The sequence below is a fragment of the Thermobia domestica genome, chromosome 5 (assembly GCF_964235325.1).
Source record: "Thermobia domestica chromosome 5, izTheDome1.hap1.1, whole genome shotgun sequence".
NCBI classification, from domain to species: Eukaryota; Metazoa; Arthropoda; class Insecta; order Zygentoma; family Lepismatidae; genus Thermobia; species Thermobia domestica.
The window spans coordinates 301,699,170-301,719,363 of NC_137458.1; positions in this window are offsets into that span (position 1 = coordinate 301,699,170).

Sequence of the window (20,194 nt, forward strand, 5' to 3'; positions counted from 1 at the left end):
TAGCCCAGAAGCTACAAAATCACCAGAGAGTAGGACTGGTTTTGCTATCTCCTTCTACTCGACCAGAGATGACACGGGTCAATGAAAATTTGACCCACTACCCATTGACCCACCATTCACTGTGATGACACACCGTGACCCACTCTGACCCACCTCCCATCATGATCCATACACGACCAACACTCACAGTATTGGCCTTCCCCACCGCGCTATATTACCTCCAAGAGAGCTGCATTATAGGGCAGGATGCTGATTGAGTTCCGAAATCACTTTACTGCAGTTGCTCTTAAGGTCCATGGTCACAAGACCTCTTCCATCGTGTCATTGATGCTTGTCTTTCGTCCACTACTGCTGTTCGGCGATGTTGTTTTGTCATAAGTTCTGCAGGTTGTCATCACTTTAGACACTGTTTCTTCGACACTCCAAACTCATTGCCCATCTCAGGTATACTTACGCCAATTAACCGTGCATACACAATTTGGCCTAGTTTTGCATCACCACCCTCTGCCTGGTTCAACACACGCCTCTGTTCTACCTCACATGACGTCCGCCAGGCGCTACAAACGGATCCTCTAAAAGTGTTACCATCTCGCCTATTTTACGTTTTGCAAACTATAAGTGTTTCCATTATTTTGATAAGTCTCTATTCAAAACGTGTAAAAAAGCAAAACTCTTTCAGTTGATCTGCAAAAGACACGCAAAAACAAAGTTAAAAAATTTCAGATTGATCTTGGACATAAAACGTCTAGCCATTAACTTTCCAAATCAAAGAAACTCAGGAGAGAATACTTAAGTTGGCATTCCATCCTTTTTCTTACAGAGTAGTTGGATTGTTGGATGTACAGGCTGACCAGAAAGTCCCTTTACACGCAAACTAAATGCATGTAACAATGTAAGATGGTAAGATAGTTAAGATGTGAACGTCTCATCCTGATCCCTGATATGACAACAGTATTCCTCACGTGAATTGTCATATGATTGCCGCGTAATTCCCATTGGCGTAACTAGAATATTTTCCTGGGGGGGCATGGCCCTTAGTTCTGAAAATTGGAAGAATCTTTTAGAAGACTTTGTTATATATATATATATATATATATATATATATATATATATATATATATATATATATATATATATATATATATATATATATATATAGAGAGAGAGAGAGAGAGAGAGAGAGAGAGAGAGAGAGAGAGACTAATATACAATGCATAAAAAGTGATTACCTACGTCATGAGAAACAGCTGAGCGAACGTCAGTGAGCGAAGGGGTTAAAAGCCCCGTAGGCCTTGTCTTGTTCCACCTTGACTCCCCCACAATACCAGCGATATTACGCCATACTCGGATGGTGCTACTTCGATGTACAGTAGGAAGCCGAAAATCCGAACTAATTGTGACCACAGGTAGTTCGAATTTTTAAATTGTTCGGATTTTTGAAAATGACCAAGAAAATGCCATTTAAGCTTAAATATACTGCATGGTATGCTCTTTTAGCGATACAGTGATTATACAGTACATACAATAATTACAATACCGTACATAAGGCTACTTACATTTAATGTTTCTAAAGAACCTGCTCGTATACTACATTACACTGTTCTTGTAACTCACACTTAAAACTTAACTTGTATAGGCCTAAGGGAAAATAAAAATAAAAATATGTATGACAAACAATTATATATGAATGAGCTTTTGTAAAAACACTGACTTTACGCAACGCCGACGGACAACCCTATCGTTTGTTTATCGCTAGCGCTTAGACAAAATATAAAAAGCTTCTAGGGACCGCGTTCGGATTTTTGACGTTTCGGATTATCGATGTCCTACTGTATATCTATCCTCACCCTCTTCCTTGTGACCAACTTAAAACTGTCGGCTAGGGTAACGCGTGTAAAAAGAAATACGCTGCAGTCAGGGCCGGATCCAGGATTCTCTGAGGGGAGGGTTGCACCAACAACTACCAGTACATTTGAATTAAATTTGAGTTTTTTAAATGCCTTTAGACATCTGTGATGTGAATGAGAAATTCCTCTGGAAATGCTGTGTGTCTGCTCTCGATGAATTCTTTTCCTTCAACCTTCAGAAAATTGACTTAAACTATTGATTTTGCAAAACTCTCTGCTAGCTTCTCACTTTATGTAGTGTATATTTACAACGAAAGGGGGGGGGTAAACGTGCACCTTTGCACCCCCTAAATCTGGCCCTGACTGCAGTCATAGAGTAATATCGAAAGGTTTTGTCTGTTTTTTTTTTTTTTTTGTGTGTGTGTGTGTATGTTTGAGAGAACTTTTCTGGAGTCCAACAGCAAACTAACTTCATTTTGTGCTTGACACTTACTAACAAACTTAAAGAAAAACAAAGAAAAGAAACTGGACAGTTTACTTGGATTTCCAGAACTTTAAAAAAAAAAAAATCATTCCTACTTCAGAGAGTATAAACCCTTTAGTATGAGTTCCTTCAGAACAGACAAAAATTTCATCGTAATTGGTGGCATACAGAAACGGAAAATTGTACCATGTGTTGGTAAAAGTTCGGAACTTAGTGGCTTTAGTCCAGCGAACCAACTACACTTTTTTTGTATTTCTTTTGTATGTTCTTGGTCAAAGGTTATAATATCAAGAAAGCTCATTTCGGTTGGTTAGAAGATCCAACCGAAGCTAGCGCCACCAATGCCAACTGAACAAGAACAAACCTCCTGCAACATGTTGCAACTTAGACACACACAGACATATATATATACAATGTACCAATGTTTCTTCTCGCAAAGGACAAAACTTTATTCCAACTTCTTTTTTGTTGTTTCTTTTTTGTCTTGAGCTCTGGAAAGCTCCGTTGTGGTAATTCTGCGGCAAAGCTTGAGGTTATATGTTCTTCCCAAACCAACAGGATTTGTGTCCTTAAATCATATCTGCTTTCACGGAGACTGCTACGAAGATAGGTTGGAGATTTTATTTTTAATATTCATACAGATTTACGGCTTCATACGAGGGTCTGCTGAAAAATTCGTAGCCCAACCCAGAAATGCAGGTAGAATGATGAAATTGTTCAATTTTAAAGAACATACGGTATCTTTCTATGTACAAATACAAATTTTCATATTAAAAATAAAATTCTTGTATTTTCCAGGCCCCTAAAATGATCATATGTGCCCAAGCAACGAATTTAACGGATACCGAGAGCAGAACTGTCGTCAAATTTTTGTTCTTTGCCAAGGAAAGTCACCGAAGCAAATTCATGGGGAAATCAGTGAAACACTACGGGGCTCTCCTCCACCATATGCAGTGATGAAGAAGTGGGCGGCAAAGTTTAATCATGGCGATTTCTCAACCAATGATGCTCAACGTACAGGAAGACCAGAATCAGTTATTGTCCTCGGAATCATGGATGCTATTCATGACATTATTCTTGAAAATGGCAGAATCTCAGCGAAACATGTGGTATAGACTGTGGACATTTCTCGGAAAACACTTCGGTAGCATAATTCATAATGACTTGCGCATGCCCAAGCTCTCAGCAAAAGAGTTCCCCCAAAAATATGTTAGCAGATCAAAAGCGTGAAAGATTAAGGGCATCAAGGGAAGTCATCTCTCATTTTGACCGCAATGTTTACCAATTTCTGTCCCGAATAGTAACCATGGACGAAACACTACGATCCTGAAACGAAATAACAGTCAATGCAGTGGCGATACTCAGATTCCTCTCGCCCCAAACATACAAGAGACAAAAATCGGCTGAGAAAGTGTCTGCAACATTCTTCTGGGGTAAAGATAGAGTCTACCTACCCAAGGACTAGACATTTAATGCAGAGCATTACTTTTCATTACTCACAAAACTGAAAGACAAAATGAAAGTACAACGCCGCGGAGAATTGAAAAAATGAATTATGTTCTTTGAGGACAATGTTCCTGTCCATCAAGCACTGCAAACAAAACTGACATTGTGTCATCTAAGGGTTTAATATCTGGATCATCCCCCTTATTCCCAGACTATTACTTATTTCTCAAACTCAAACAACACCTGCAAGGTCGCCATTTTGGAACTGATAAGGAGGTCATTAGTGGTATAAGGAACAGTCTTCAGTATTTTTTAAACTGGCCTGCAAAGCTTGGAACACCGTGCAAGGAACTGTATTAAACTTCGGGCGGAGTATGTAGAATAACTATAAAATTTCATCGTTCCACGTGCATTCCTTCTCGGTTGGGCTACGTATTTTTCAGCAACCCTTCGTATTAACGGTCGTAACCATTAAAAAATACCAAAGATTCGCTGCCTATACATCAGATACTTTCCTGTACCCTGCAACCTGAATGCACTTATTATTTATTCTCCTACAGGGCTGCACTGTGGCTTAGTGGTAGAGCGTTCATCTCTACAGCCAAGGGCCAGGTCATTTAAGTTTGTGGTGGACAACATCATATCCGTGGGTTTTCTGGGGGTTCTCCCGATTCCTCCCACATTCCTATTCCGCCAATTCACAATCGTTCATTTTCATTAATCATCCGTCTTCTTAAGCTTATAAAGCATAAACGAAGGACGAAAAACTGAAATATTTTACTTTCTTAATATCTGTTGAGTGCCTCTGAGTGGTCGAGTAGCCAATACACATGGTCTCGAGTTTGTTTCTTGATGAGGTACAGCAAGGGTGTGAATGTCACTTTAAACAATAAGTTTCGTCTCAAATAGCCTCGCTGTTTGAAAATACGCCCACGAGACAAAAAGATAGAATTTTCGTGAAGGGATGCGAGACGAAACAAAATGCTGCCAATAGAAATAGATAGATCACGATGTTCGAAACGAGACATCACTTTCACTTAGCGATTTCGGGACAACTGAGGTGGCTTACAAGACAAGAGTTGAGGGTGTCTCATCTCTAACGTTACCCACTAGACAAGACGAGATAGCTGTCGTAACGGGATACGAAATGAGACAGAGTTATTCTTCCAATAGAAACAGATACACTGTCCGAGACGAGATATACACTGTCCGATACCATTTCGAGACGAGACAGCCTCAATTCTCGTCTTGAAGACAATTCTACCGGAGAAATATGTTAATTACAATCAACCAAGTAACCAAACTAAGATTTATAATATAATATCCAGTTATCTTAAGCCTTTAGGAAGTCGAACAATGTATTTTATGACTTCTGGATACAGTGTTGTGGAAAAAACCCAGAGTACTCTACTATCTAAACCAGAAAGTGAACAATATGCAAAAACGGATTGTTTTTAAATGTAGGTGTGGGAAAGAATGGAGAAAATAAGCTACGTAAAACAAGAAACCAAAGAACGAAGTATTAGAAAGGCAAGCAAGGAAACAATAATGTTGAACTAATTAATAAATAATTATATTTTTTTTACAAAAAAAAATCTTTTACATATTATTATAACTTCACACAGGTGACCCACTTATTTAAAATGTTATAAGCGATAGAGAAAGTATGGTGTACTATCGAAGTGTTCTGAAACTTTGCCGTGGTACCCCTATGATGTTATGCAACCATAATCGCATTGAAGAATGTACGGTTGCCTATAAGCATGTTAAGCGTTTCATTATCATTACTACGACCTATAATGAAACTAAAGATTACCATCAGTTCTTGCTAACCCGCGCGACCTTGAGCCAACCAGCCAAATACCGGGATTGACAGAGAAAGGAAAGTGAAGAAAGTGAAGGGGGTTATGTGAAAACAAGGGTGACACTAAAATAAAGACTGCTTTACGAATCTACTACCAAAATGCAAATAGTTTGAGTGGTAAAGCCAATATATATATATTTTTTTTTTTTGCAATGTTCTGTCACATGAGTGACATTATTACAATAACAGAGACATGGATAAATGAAACACATTATGATGCGAAACTATTTGATAGTAGATAAACTGTGGCGCGTCAAGATAGCAACATTGAGAAATTAGGCAAGTCTAGGGGATGGAGTTCTTGTAGCAGCTTTGAAAATAATGCAATCTCAATATAATAAACAGCTGTGATGATGAATTTGACTGTGTTATTACCAAAATCACGACCGGGGTTAAAACATTTTTTATATGTGTCGTTTATTTCCAACCAAATTCAAGTATAGATGTGTATAATATTTTTTTGAACGTATTGAAAGTAACTGCCCGCAAGGCTGTTCTGTTCTCCTAGTTGGTGATTTTAATATTAGAGAAATAGAAAATAATAAATTCAGTCTCAAAAATAGTACCATAAAATGTCAAAATTTGCATAATTTCATGGGTTTTTTTAAAATGATTTGAATCCTTTTAATCATATACAAAACACTAATAATCGTACCAAAGATCTAGTTTTACCAACTTTAGAATCTGTTGAAATTATTAGTGATTTACTCCCATTAGTGCCAGAAGATCAACATCATCCCGCTATAGTAATAAAATGTGAGTCATGAAAGCCATTCAAAAGTAAGACATAATTCTAACATTCTTGGTTACAATTTTAGAAAGGCGAATTTTATGAAATTATACATCAATCTAAAGTGTGTTGATTAGGATTGCCTATGGAATACAGTAATATTAATGGCCTAGTGAGTAAGCTATATAATATGATCTATGAAGTAGAAATATTGGATACGTGTGTCTCTCGTAGGAAAAACTCTGCCTCAAAATTTCCGTGCTGCTTCACTAAGAAGATAATTAATAAGCTTAAAGCCAAGGCAAGTTATAAAAAATATCAACTAAAAATTAGTAATAGTATCTCCTATTACATGGAATTTGCTCGTTTGAGAAGAGAGGTTAAAAATAACATCAAATTAGCCTATGAAACATTCAGGGGTTGGACAAAAAAATCTAAAACGTTTGCAAAAGTGTGGAAATCATACCTAGTATGGTGTGGGGCCTTCTTTTGCGTCCAAAACAGCTTGGATTCGACGTGGAATGGACGTATACAGCTCCTGAATCGTGGTGTGTGGATTTTGTACCATTATTCCTCCAAAACATGCTCCAGTTCCTTAAGCTGGTAAGTTGGTGGAGGGTAATGAGACCGAACACGCCTTTCTAACTCAGACCACAATGGCTCAATGATGTTCAGATCTGGTGATTGCGGGACCCAGGGGAGGTGTGACAGCTCCTGGTCATGCTCGTCAAACCATGATTTCATCGTTTTTGCAGCGTGACAGAGTGCCAAATCATCTTGGTAGATGCCATCACCATCAGGGAACAATATTTGGACCATGGGTAGAACCTGCTTCCCTAAAATGGCCTCATAAACCTTAGTATTTATCATTCCATGCAGGGCTATGATGAGACCTGCGGAAAACCACGATATCGCTGCCCATACTGTAACAGAACCGCCGCCATGCTTTACTGTTGGGAGCAGACAGTCTCTATCATAGGCCTGCGACGGTGTTCTCCATATGTAATACGACCGGTTGTTGGAAACAAGGTAAAGGTCGATTCATCGGACCACATTACGTGTTTCCACTGCTCATGAGTCCACGCCTTGTGGTCCTTGCACCACTGGATACGCCTCTTCGCATTTACTGCTGTGACCAGGGGTTTGGCAATAGCGGCCCTGCCATGAATTTTCATTTTACGAAGTTCCCGTTGCACTGTTTTCGATGAAACTGGCTTCTGTAGGCCGGAATTGAGTTCAGACGTAATTTTCATTGCAGTGGTCTTCTTTTTAGCTGTTACAATCCGTTTTAATGGCCTCCGGTCCCTATCTGGCATGATTGTCTTTCGACCACTGTTGTGCTTTGCAGACGTCGTTTGCCCATGAATTGTGTACACAGTGCCTTTCGATACCCCCACAATGTTCGCCACTGTTGCCACTGAAGCTGCAACCAGAAGGGCACCAACGATCATGCCTCTTTGGAAGTCTGACAGATCTCCCATTTTACCGCACCACTTTCACACCACGACACTCACAGGTGAACTGGCTAGTGGCTACTGCTGACGGAAGAGGAAGGTCCACATGACACATTGAAAACAAACAAAATAAAAGTCGGCAACCGCAACACGTGTTGTACAGTGGAGGGCCAAACTTACGTTTCCTGTATGAAGTGTTTTTAGATTTTTTTTTTTTTTTTGTCTACCCCCTGATTCTTACGTAATTCTGAAAATATTATCACTAAGAATTCAAATGAATTGTGGAATTTTATTAAAAATAGGAAGAGACATCTACCGTCGAAAGCATTAAAGTTTCAGGGTCATAATCTCTGTAATAATGAAGCAATAGCGAATACTTTCGCGAAGTATTTTAGAACAGTTTTCGTTCCCTCTTCACAAACGATAATTGACTGTAACATAAATCTGCAAGATAATAGGTATGGTAACATAGATTTGCTAAATATTTGCCAGATAGATTTGAATGAAATAGAAATGGCTATTAAGAACCTTAAGTCCAAAACGGCAGTTGGTTCTGATGCAATTTCCTCCTACATTGTGAAGGTCTGTGCTGATATATTTAAATATCCCCCTATTAATTGCAGTCAATTTATCACTAAAAACAAACACTTTTCCAGACAAATGGAAATCAGCTTTAATTTGTCCAATTCCAAAACCCAACAATAGCCCAGATATTACCAACTACTTTCGACCAATAGAAATATTACCTGTTTTTGCCAAAATATTTGAGAATATTAAAAAGAGTCTTTAATCATGCCAAACCGGTTAAATCTCAGTTAAACAGCATGGCTTTATTCCACAAAGATCCACAGTAACGAATCTTGCAATTAGTACAAATTTTATAGCTAATGTGATTTATATTGACTTTGAAAGGGCTTTTGAAAAAATTAATCACAATATATTATTGGAAAAGTTAAAGCTTTTTCACTTTTCTCCGCCCTTGATTAAATTCTTCTCGTCATACCTGTCTAACCGTAAACAATCCGTTCTTTTTAATGCATACAAATCTAAAGAATATATTGCATCATCAGGAGTTCCTCAGGGTTCAACCTTAGGACCATTGTTATTTGTCTTGTTTATTAATGACTTACCAGACTACATTCCTGACCATGAAAAATTACTATTTGCGGATGATCTAAAAATATATGCTAAAATCAATTCTCTAAACGATAACATAAAAATTGCAGCAAGGTCTAGATCATATTAATAACTGGTGCTCTTCTAATCAACTTGGAGTCAATGCAAACAAGTGCAAAATGTTATCGTTCACTAGAAGCAAATCACCGTGTTACTTTGATTATGTAATTAATAAATATGTAGTAAATAGACATGATTTAGTTAAGGATCTTGGTGTTACGTTTGATGCTAAGTTAACGTTTGACACTCACATTGCAAATATAACAAATGAAGCATTCAAACTATTAGGATTCGTGATTAGAACAGGAAAAGAATTTAAGAACCCTTCAACATTACAAAAGTTGTACAATGCATATGTTCGTTCAAAGTTAGATCATGCATCTGTTATTTGAAATCCATCTCAATTAAAAAATCGTTAAGCAATTAGAAAGAAAAAAGGTTTTTTTTTTTTTTTAATTTCTAGCTTACAAAGAAACACACATTTATCCCACTTACGACAGCTAAAACACCATCCTTGAGAACTTTCGTCTTCCAATGCTAGAACAAAGGCGTCATATGATTGATTTATTAATTATTCAGAAAGTAACGCAAAATATTTTGGACTGTCCTGACTTAGTCCTGACTGTCCTGATTTAGTTTCTTCATTGAATTTTCATGTTCCTTCATTAAAAACACGTAAAAACACTGGCCTCTATGACTGTAAAATAAATAAATAAATAAATAAAATAAATTGATGAAATCATCAATCTAGAGAACAACACCTTTGTATAGACCTAAAGAATGTGTGTAAGTAACAATGAATTGGATATATGTGACATGTCGCCTAAGAAATGTAGAAATGCCGTTATGAATATGTAATTTTGTAAATCTCAACACTGTAATTGGGCTATAGCCTGTTGTGTTGACAATAAATAAATTTATATAATCACCAGGAAGGTTTACTCTTTCAAACAAAAGAATTATACAATTAATGCACATGTGAAGTTATGTGTAAACATATACAGAAAATATAAAAAGGGTTAAACAACTCACAATTATGTGTTCTTCATGGTGCACTTCACCTAGTTCAACAAGATACTACATCCTGTTTGATTGGGCATCCCAGCCTATTTTCTGAAGTTTTGGGACGTATACGCGTGACCTCGGTCCGTCTATTTGTTGTCTTACAGAGCATGCTTTATCACCAGGCATATTAATTGGACATTTAAATACCCACCCGTCCAATTCGTTTTTCACAATCTTCTTTCTCTTTTTAGCTGTCATAGAAAAAGGAAGAAGGTTCTCAATGCAACTTATTTATAATAATTAGAGACCAGATGTTTAGGCACTAAAAACCTGGAAAATTACCAGGCAAAGAGGCACTTAAAATTTTAAAAATAGGCATTTAAATAGGCACTGAAATGTAACTCGAAATAATGAAGATAAATACTCAATGCAATTAAAAAATAAATTCAAGTCACAGAGAATGTTCAAAGAATATAGAAACATAACTCATACGTGTTTGTTAATATTTTCTTTTACTATGTATATGGGTAGCGTTTATATATAAACGAACCTTGACATGTATTCCATATATAGACCTATTTGGTAAATACATTCTCTACAGCACTTTATCACTACACATAACAGTCCAAATTTTATACACTTTGCCAGTACACACAGCAGTCCAAAGTTTTATAGCACTTTGTCAGTACACTTTGTAGTCTAAAATTTTACGACATCTTATTACTACAAACAGCACTTATATTTTTCGAAAGAGGCAGAATCCTTTATTGAAGTACTAAATTATATATTTTTCCCCAATAAAGCTTTATTTTGAAGAAGATACATAAAATAGGCAATATTGGGCACTAAAGCAATTATTTAGGCAGGAATGGGCGAAATAGACAAGATAAAATTGACTTAAATTGAAACTATAACCCGCCATATAAACTTTATAGTTTTTGATCATATCTTTAATATTAAAGAATAGGCATTTTGCCTAACATCCGGTCTCTAATAATAATATACGAGGCGCATCCAGAAAGTAAGTTTCCCACGCGCCCCATAGCTAGGAAACTGTATGTTGCGCGAAGCGACTGCGGTCCTAGCATGGCGCCTGCGCCTGCGGAACTTCCCTAGTGCTTTCAGTAACGTCGTGGCAGTGATTGAAGATGGAGGTTCTTATTCCAGCTCCCGCCACATGTGAAGTGCAAGCAGTGATAAAAGTTTTTGAATGCACGTGCACGCAGTCGCTTCGCGCAACATAGGGTTTCTTAGCTATGGGACGCGTGAGAAAGTTAATTTCTGGATGCGCCTCGTATGTAAACGAATTGAATTGAGAACCTTCTCGCTTAGCGTTAGTTAAAGCCGGGCATACTACATGGCATAACAGTGGGATTTCATTCCAGATAACTTGACTGTACTAAATGTAACGCAATACTAGAAATTTATTGTGGTTAGACAATATATGAATTTTACATTCAGATTTCTACTGTTCTTTTGGTGGTTCACAAAGTAACTGCCTTTGACAAAGACATTTTGTGAGGGGAAAGGATTTTCTGTCTACTGAACTGCACTGATTTATTTTGAAAATACAGAAATTATTTTCTGTATATACATACGTTTCAATTGAGAATATTTTTCGGGAAGGATGGGGGGAGAGAAGTGTTTGTACCCATATCTGAGAGTAAAATAGAAGGTTCTATCCTGTAATAATACAAGAGGGGGCTCGGTGGCTCAGTGGTAGAGTGTTTACCTCTGGAGCGAGGGGTCCCTGTGTCGATCCTCGACCAAAAAAAGTTTGTGGTGAATAACATCGTGCCCATTGGTTTTCTCGGGGTACTCTCGTCACCTCCTACATTCTCATTCCAAAAATTCTTCCATCATCATTCACTTGCCTTAATCAAGGACTCCCTTCGCCTAAAGGGTATAACGTCAGACATTAAGCTGAAATATTTAATTTTCATAATAATACCAATTTATGCCAGGAAAAAATATATCCGTATTAAAGATGTGTCTGTTAATGACAAATGTCTATTAATAGATACTTTAGGCCTATATTTATATTGTACATACATCGATATTTCAACATTCTATACTGAAGAAATCGCTTCTAGGCAATGGCGAATCTAGCCCGGGGCCGGGAGCCTAGGTCTCCCAGTTTTTTGAGTGACAAAAATAATGAAACTATTATTTATATACATATTTTTTTGAAAGTTTATAGTAAACTCATGATATACCTGTTTTCTGGTTGTCCCCCCAGTTTTTGCCTTCTAGATCCACCTCTGCTTCTACCTTTATTTTTTCGCCACCTACTGACAAGTTAAAACGAGAATTCATGTTCGTTAAATAATATTTTCCGTTTGTAGCACAAATATAAATAAGCGTAACAGCGAGCATAAGAGTGAGTATCCATTCGTTTTATGAAATCAAAGGTGATATGATTACAAATGTTTACTCTGATCTGTCTATCATGAAGACAAGATAACGTGATCATGCATTGCTGATATCCAGATAATACAGTGGATTATCTTTATAACACTACAATCACGTGGCTAAAGTCGTTTCAATAATTCTCTACTTGGGCGATGCATTTCGTCTTTGTTTTCCACTGGATTAGAGTTACTCTGCCATCTACTGTCAATGATTAGAAACGTTTCGTAGGAAGATATTGAATCGCTTGAAGCTGTTTGACAACTGCTTCCATCTGTGGGCGGAATTGGAACTACTCTATCTGTGGAACTAGCTGACGCATCGTATGTTTCATATGTTTGATGATGCACCAGGAAATACGATGAGTGAAACGGGAAATGCGATGATGGAGTTGAATCATAAAGTTAGTAATGTCTTGCCAAGATTAAGTTTACCGGGCACGGATCTTCCTCCTTCCCTCTAAAAGAAAGTGTCAATTAGTCAGAATCGTTCTACACCGGCAATTGGAAGGTGCCGATTGAAACTAGGGAAAATCGGTTCTTATAAAAACCGGAAACCGGTTTCTAGAAAAATCGAAATCCAAAAAACAAACATTTCGGTTTCCTCTAAAACCGGTTTGGTTTTTCACCGCAACTGGTTTCGGTTTTTTCTAAAACCGGGTTCAGTTTTTTCCAAAACCGATTCGGTTTTCATCAAAACTGGTTTCGATGAAAACCTTTTAAAAACACATAAAACTTTTCCTGTGGAAATGGAATCGGTTTCCGGAGAGCAACGAAACACTATTCTGGCTAGAACCAATTTTGAAAAAAAAAACGGAACCGGTTTTGAAGAAAACAGAATCCGGTTAAAACCTGAACCGGTTTTGGAGAAAGTCGATAACCAGTTCCGGAGAGAACCGAAACGGTTTTGAAGAAAACCGAAAAGCGAAAAACCGGTTTTTGTGTCCACTACTAATTCAAACTTCGTGTCCGGTACCTGAGTTTTTCGGGCTTCCTTCAAACGCACCAAGCAAATTCAGGGTTCGTATAAACAAATGATTCCTGAAGCCCAAATGACACTTCCTGGATAGAAATTATTGATATATTTTTTTTATATTTAAAAATAATAACATGCAATACATTTAGTAGTTAGAAAAATTTTGTTTCCTTTTGCAGTATGCTTTTGGCTAAAGTGCTCATCATAAATGTCATTTCGAACAGGAACTAACGCACACACACACACACACACACACACATATATATATATATATATATATATATATATATATATATATATATATATATTATGGCGAAAAGTGCATAGTTTCAGAGCTAGGGCCATCCAAAATCGCGAAAAAGCCAAATTTTCAGAGGCCCTAGTTCGAATTCCAGAAGCTGTAGATGGTGGCCCTTATCAGCGTAAAGGAAGTCACGCATACACAATCCAAAAGCGTATATTTCATCCATTTTTAAATAGGTATACAGAGTATTCTCACAGAGTGTAATTCTCAGACATGCTCTCAATAGAGTTTTCAGATATACCCTGATATTTCAAGGAGGGTCTAAAGTAGGCAGGAGGTAAGTCTTAGCAACAATGGACACCCAAATCTTCGGAAGGACGTCGGGGCGTGTCAGGTCAACTCGGGTCGGGTTGTCGGGTCGGGTCAATCGGGTAGGGTTGTCGGGTCGGGTCAGTTCACTTTGGTCAACTGAGTTTAGGTTGAGCTTAAACTCGGCTGGAGTCGAAAACTGCTGTTTTTCACTAGCTGCCTAATTAAAAATAGCACTTTTCAATTGATTTTATAAAAACCATAAATCTATTTTGAACACTTGCAGCTAGTGCTTTTATGGTAAATGCTTATTTTTGTAATTGTGTGTACTTTAATTTTTAAATGTGGAAGATTGAATTTACCAATCGACTGTAATATTAATATCTACGCCAATATGGAGTCTGGATTTAGAACAAAACTAGAAGTTGTTTAAGTAAGGCCAAAAGAAAGATTGGATATGGACGACCAAGCCCAAGCAGGGCTGCGGTGGCTCAGTGGTAGAGAATTCATCTCTGGTGCATGGTGTTCATGGTTCGATCCAAGTTTGTGCTAAGTAGGCTTTGTGGTGGAGAAACGCCGTGTAGTGGGTTTTCTCGGGGTTCTCCTGTTTCCTCCCACTTTCTTCATTCCACCATTTCATTCATTTCTCATGGTCACCATATCCCTTAACCTCGGTGCAGAATCGAGGGAATTTAAACTGAATATTTCATTTTATTTCACCAAGCCCAAGGACATCGATACAAGAACAAGATAAAGATTGGATATGCAAGACGAATTGCATAGTAATCTTTCTCTTGACCTTGTTTTGGTAATCACCAAGTAGCGATGAGCGTATTTTCTTGCTTTCCGTATAGTATGAAAGACCATAATCAAAATCACACTTGGTCTTCATTTGTACCGATGAAGCGAGCATTCTTGGCTCTTGAATAGCATGAAAGATAACCAAGACTACGAAATGCATGACCAAGACTTGACTGCAAGACAAAGGATAAGACGCAGTATTGATGACCAAGACCCAGGGAGCGAATTGTTTGAATTTCATTTGTTGGGCTGAAAGTGATGAAATAAAATTAGTACTTTATAATTAAATATCATACTGTATTTTTAAATTTTAAATTACAAAATTCATATTATGTATCTTCTTACGTGCAACTATATATACTGTAAAATACGTTTTAACTACCGAGAAAGAAAAATCAAAGTGGCACGGGTCCCGGAATCATAAGAACCTATTTTGGAATGAAAATTGAAGGGTTGGAAAAAATCACAGGTGTTCTCCTGTTTCCTCAACCCTTATCATTGTAGTTAAACGATTTCCTTTTGTCTCCACCAAGAGACTCTTGCTACTGCCTTCCGAGAAGTCCCCCTGACGTCCGAACAGGTGAGAACACTGACCTTGAAGAAAAATTTCGTCACATAGAACCAAAGCAAGAACAATAAATAAATTTTTCCACGTCGGACATTAATATCAGTTATAAAAAGAAATAACCAAACCTCAAAAGTACCAAGTATTCATTAAGATGCATATACAAATCCCCCGCTTGATCTAGCTAGTGGTTAACGTGTAAGACTTCGGTACACGTGGTCCGGGTTTATTCCAATGGGAGTGCATTTTGGCGTTCACCCAGTGTCGTGACCATAGTGCTCTCAAACGGATCGAGTTGACCCGACCCGACCCGACTCGGACCGGGTCAGCTCGGGTCGGGTCAGTCGGGTTGTCGGATCAGGCAACTCGGGTCGGGTTATTCGGGTCGGGTCAACCGGGTCGGCTCGGGTCAGTCGGGTCGGGTCGGGTCGGTCTTCAACCCGACCCGTTGAGAGCACTAATCGGCAGCTCCATGTATTTTTGTGTTCGGAATAGTGTGTGCTGTTATGTATTTCTACACGGTATATATTTCACGTTTTCTTCACTAATGAGCGTGAAAGAAAACATCGCAGTATGCGTTTTCCCGAGTACGAGAGGCCGTGCTGCTGACAATCTTTAACACTTCTTCCAACATCCCGCCAAAGGATTCCGTGTTCATTGCTGTCAAGGTTTATTGTTTGCCTACTTTGGACCAATCATAAATTCAGAGCATATCTCAAAATTTGGTTGATGGCATGTCTTGGAATTTTATCCTAGAGGGAATACTCTGTACACCATTGAACATTAATGAAATATGCATTTTAGGATTGTCCATGCGTGACTTCCTTTACTCTGATGAGGATCACCATCCACAGTTTCTCAAATTCGACATGGGACCTCTTGAAATAAAGTTTTGTCGCGATTTTGGACAGCCCTAACTCTGAAATTATGCACTTTTCCCCACAGGTCGATATGAACTTTTCATTTTATTTTGATATAAGGAATCACCTCTTACAGTTTGTCGGTATAGTTCATTAACACCCTAAGTTTCGCTTTTCTCTCTCTTTTGGTTTCTCCGTTTTCATGGATGATCAAGATAAATTATCCACCCTATATATTAGGGATGGCTAATTCTGGAGTTCGGAGAAATTCGTAATTTAGAAAATTCTGAATTTTGGAAAAATCCAGAATTTAGAAAATTCCGGATTTTTCCGAAATCTGGAAGGTCAAATTTCCGGGTGTTTCAAAACAACACCGACAACGTTTGAGAGGTGATTCCTGACAAAAAGTATAGACTAACCCTGGCGTACAAATGCTTTCTTCCGGAATTATAGGCTACCGAAACATGAAAAACCTACTGTAACTTTAAGGTCTATAGCTCCAAAACTATGGGACCTACCGCAGTCGGGTAAGGACTTCACTTAAAAACTAATATGTGCATTATCCAAAAATACATGTTTCAGAATCCTGGGGTACTCACGCAACATTTATTTACAAAGGGAGTTTGACTAAGGGCATGTAATTTGAAGTATTAATGAACTACCCCTATAAACATTGTTGCCCTTGAATTTATAATGTAAGGCCCGACCCGAGTCCGAAATATATTTTAGCATTTAGGCCCGAGCTGGTGTAATAATCAAATGAGCCCGAAATAAGCCTGAATTACAGAAATTTAATAATTAATGCAAGATTGTATTTTTACTAACAGCATACAGGTTCAATTTTGCAGTTGTGTTTTAAAAGTTCTCCACAATGAACGATCCAATGTATATCGTTGTACACTACATTTACAAAATTAGGTCCGAGAAATATGGTTGCATATTTAAAAATTTACAGCCCGAGCCCGGCTTAAGCTCACGGGCTCAGCCCGAGCCCTTGCAGACCTTTACAAGGAGCGAGCAAAGAGGGCTCGCTGCAAGCTACTGACAAATAAACTACATTCGCAATTACAAATATTACGAATATTGTAACAAGGAGGCGTTAAATTAAATGACGTACAAACGTAAAATAGCTATTGTGCAAGGAATGTGGTTTAATTAAGATTGAAAACAAAGCTGGTAAAAAATAGTACTGTACTACAAGGATATACAGAAGCCCTGCTGGAAATAAATAGAGATTAATGAGATTATTATTATTATTATTATTATTATTATTATTATTATTATTATTATTATTATTATTATTATTATTATTATTATTATTGTACATTTGAGAATTCAATGCTACATCTGAAATCGGAGGTCTGACAATATATATAAATTGAAAACAAAATTGAAAACAACTCATTTCTTGTCTCCTTGTTATTCCATGGAATAGCGCAGCCCGAGTGGTGATATTTTTTTCACATACTTACCCTTATACCCACTAGATGGCAGAACAGGAGCGACTATATTCAGTAATAGCTTGTGGCACCTGGTGAGAACGTTTGGAACTTTTTGTATGAAAAATTCCAATACATTATACTGTATTCGCGTTGGCTCTGTCTTTCGTAAAAACTCCAGGGATGAGAAGATAATTACGAAGTTGACAAAAGACTTTAAATACTACCTTACTTTAATTTAATCCGGCTCTCTGGATCCATTGCCTCCCCTTTCCCGGACATTGTCTTGTATAGTCGACAGCAAAAATATGTATCATCATCGTGCAATAATTGAGTTCAATGTCAATGCAATGACTGCTTTTGGACTGATTAAACGAACACACAAATGAACCTCTGATTGGAAAAAGGGAATAAGTACAATTTTTTGCGATTTTAACCTGAGATAGCAGATGTGTTCCTTTCAGATAGTTACATCGTTGAGTAGAAAATAGGAATGTTTGGGCAACTCTATATGACCAATGTAGAAGACAAAATCTCTCGCTGATTAGAAAAAGAGAATAACTACGTTTCTTATTCCCTTCTTCCGATGCCGATCACTACAGGACACCACCACAACTGTGAGACTATGTGTAAGTAGACAACCACCAGAGCCCTGTGCTGCCGTTATTATAGTACTTCGCCTTCTTTTCGCATTGCACAATCTATAGAGAACTTTTTGCCCCAATCAGTTACAGATTTACATGTTTTCAGTGATACAAGTTGTGGTCAAAACTGCAATCGTTCAATGACATGAATGCTTTTCAGCCTGATCGTGTCATAACGGTTCAGCACTATACAGCAATATTTGTCTGTCAGAGGTCACAGTTTTTACCATGTGACCGAAATTTTGCTGTAATCAAACCATAAGAACGACACAATCGTATTTATTTACCAGCACAGTATAACCACATGATTGCGAATGCAAGAAATACTAATTCTCCATTTCAGGTTTACGAAGTTGTCAATGAAGAAATCTTAGATTTTAAACATGGATAGCAACCGTTTTACAAGAAATCTTCAGGTAGCATTGTGGACAAAACAGTGAAATTCCAAGTAAATAGAGACACTGTTTACAAAGCAGAATCTCCAGGTTATGCGCAAGATCATAAGTTTATCAATGGACTAAGAACGGATGTTTTTCGATTACTCAAAAGTAATGTCACAAACGTTCCACTGCCAGCGTCAAAGGCATACGATGGGCAGTTCTCGATCAATCAGAAAAAGATCAACGATTCTTCACAAATCATCAAATGCATACCTGACCAATACAAACTGTTTTATAAGATGATTTGTTCATGGAAAACCACTGACCAAGAAACTGTAGAAGACGAAGATGCACACGGATAGGACCCTATGTAAAGCCATTTTTTGTGACAACGTATTTTGCTACGTATTTTGTTCAGCTGTCTATTGTATTACTTTTCTTGCTGTACGAATAACATGTGTTGTACAAAAAAAAAAAAAAAAAAAAAAAAAAGAACGGTGACACTAAAAGTTTTAGAAGCCTAACATTCGTGATAGTTCGGATACATATATCCAAAATTAACATACAACATTCTATTCAGCATGTACATTTTCATAGCTTTCTATCATAAACTGCACATTACATACCCTACACACAATTACAATTGCGTCCAACTCTAATTGATTGGAAAAAGGGAATATTTTTTCCGTTTTAAAGCTTATCTACCAGTGCTGCAATACAAGATTCTTCTTCTTGTCTTAGTGTTTGTTAGTTCTTTTGCTACAAGTAATCAATTATACACTTTTTGCAACAAATAGAAACAACGCTTCGGGAAGTTTTTTTTTTTTTTTTTTTTTTTTTTTTAGCGTTTTTGAAAACTTAGGTCTGATGCACTTATTCCCTTTTTCCAATCAGTGATTCAAATATGAAGTACATTGGAAGTTCCAAGGTCTTTTTTTCTTTCTTTATAATACTGTAAGCAGATAGAAGGAAGCAGGCCCGAAACCAACCACAGAAGTTTGGGGAGGCCATGAATATGTTAGGGGGGGGGGGGCGAAGTCATTAAAAATTCTCATACAAATATCTAAATTGTGCATTTTGTATTGAGGTCTGGAGGGGCCACGAAAAGTTTAGGTGGGCCAGGCCCCCTAACCCCCTCGGGCCTGGGGGGATGTTTTCTTTTCGTCAGTTGCCACGATGGATGAGACTTGGGTAGCACTTTTCAGACTTGAAACGAAACGGCAGTCGTTACAGTGGAAGCACATAGATTTCCCTGCCGCCAAAGAAACTTCGGGTTATCGGCAGTGGTCCCTCCAGCAACGTTTTTGCTTTTCGAGTATTTTTATTTATTTTGAAGATATTAAAGAACAACTCTAAAATTAGCGGTAATTTAATTTCGCTGTAGGGAAGACCCTTAATGTTATCCTCTATTATTCACATGTTCTGCTTCATTTTTCCCAGCGTTTGGCTGCCTCACAGTACAATCCTTTAAACTTCTGCCTTTACGCATAATGTAATCACATTTTTAACGTGACTGAATAAACTTTCCATTTTGTACTCTCTGGCGGCAAAGGGAAAAGATT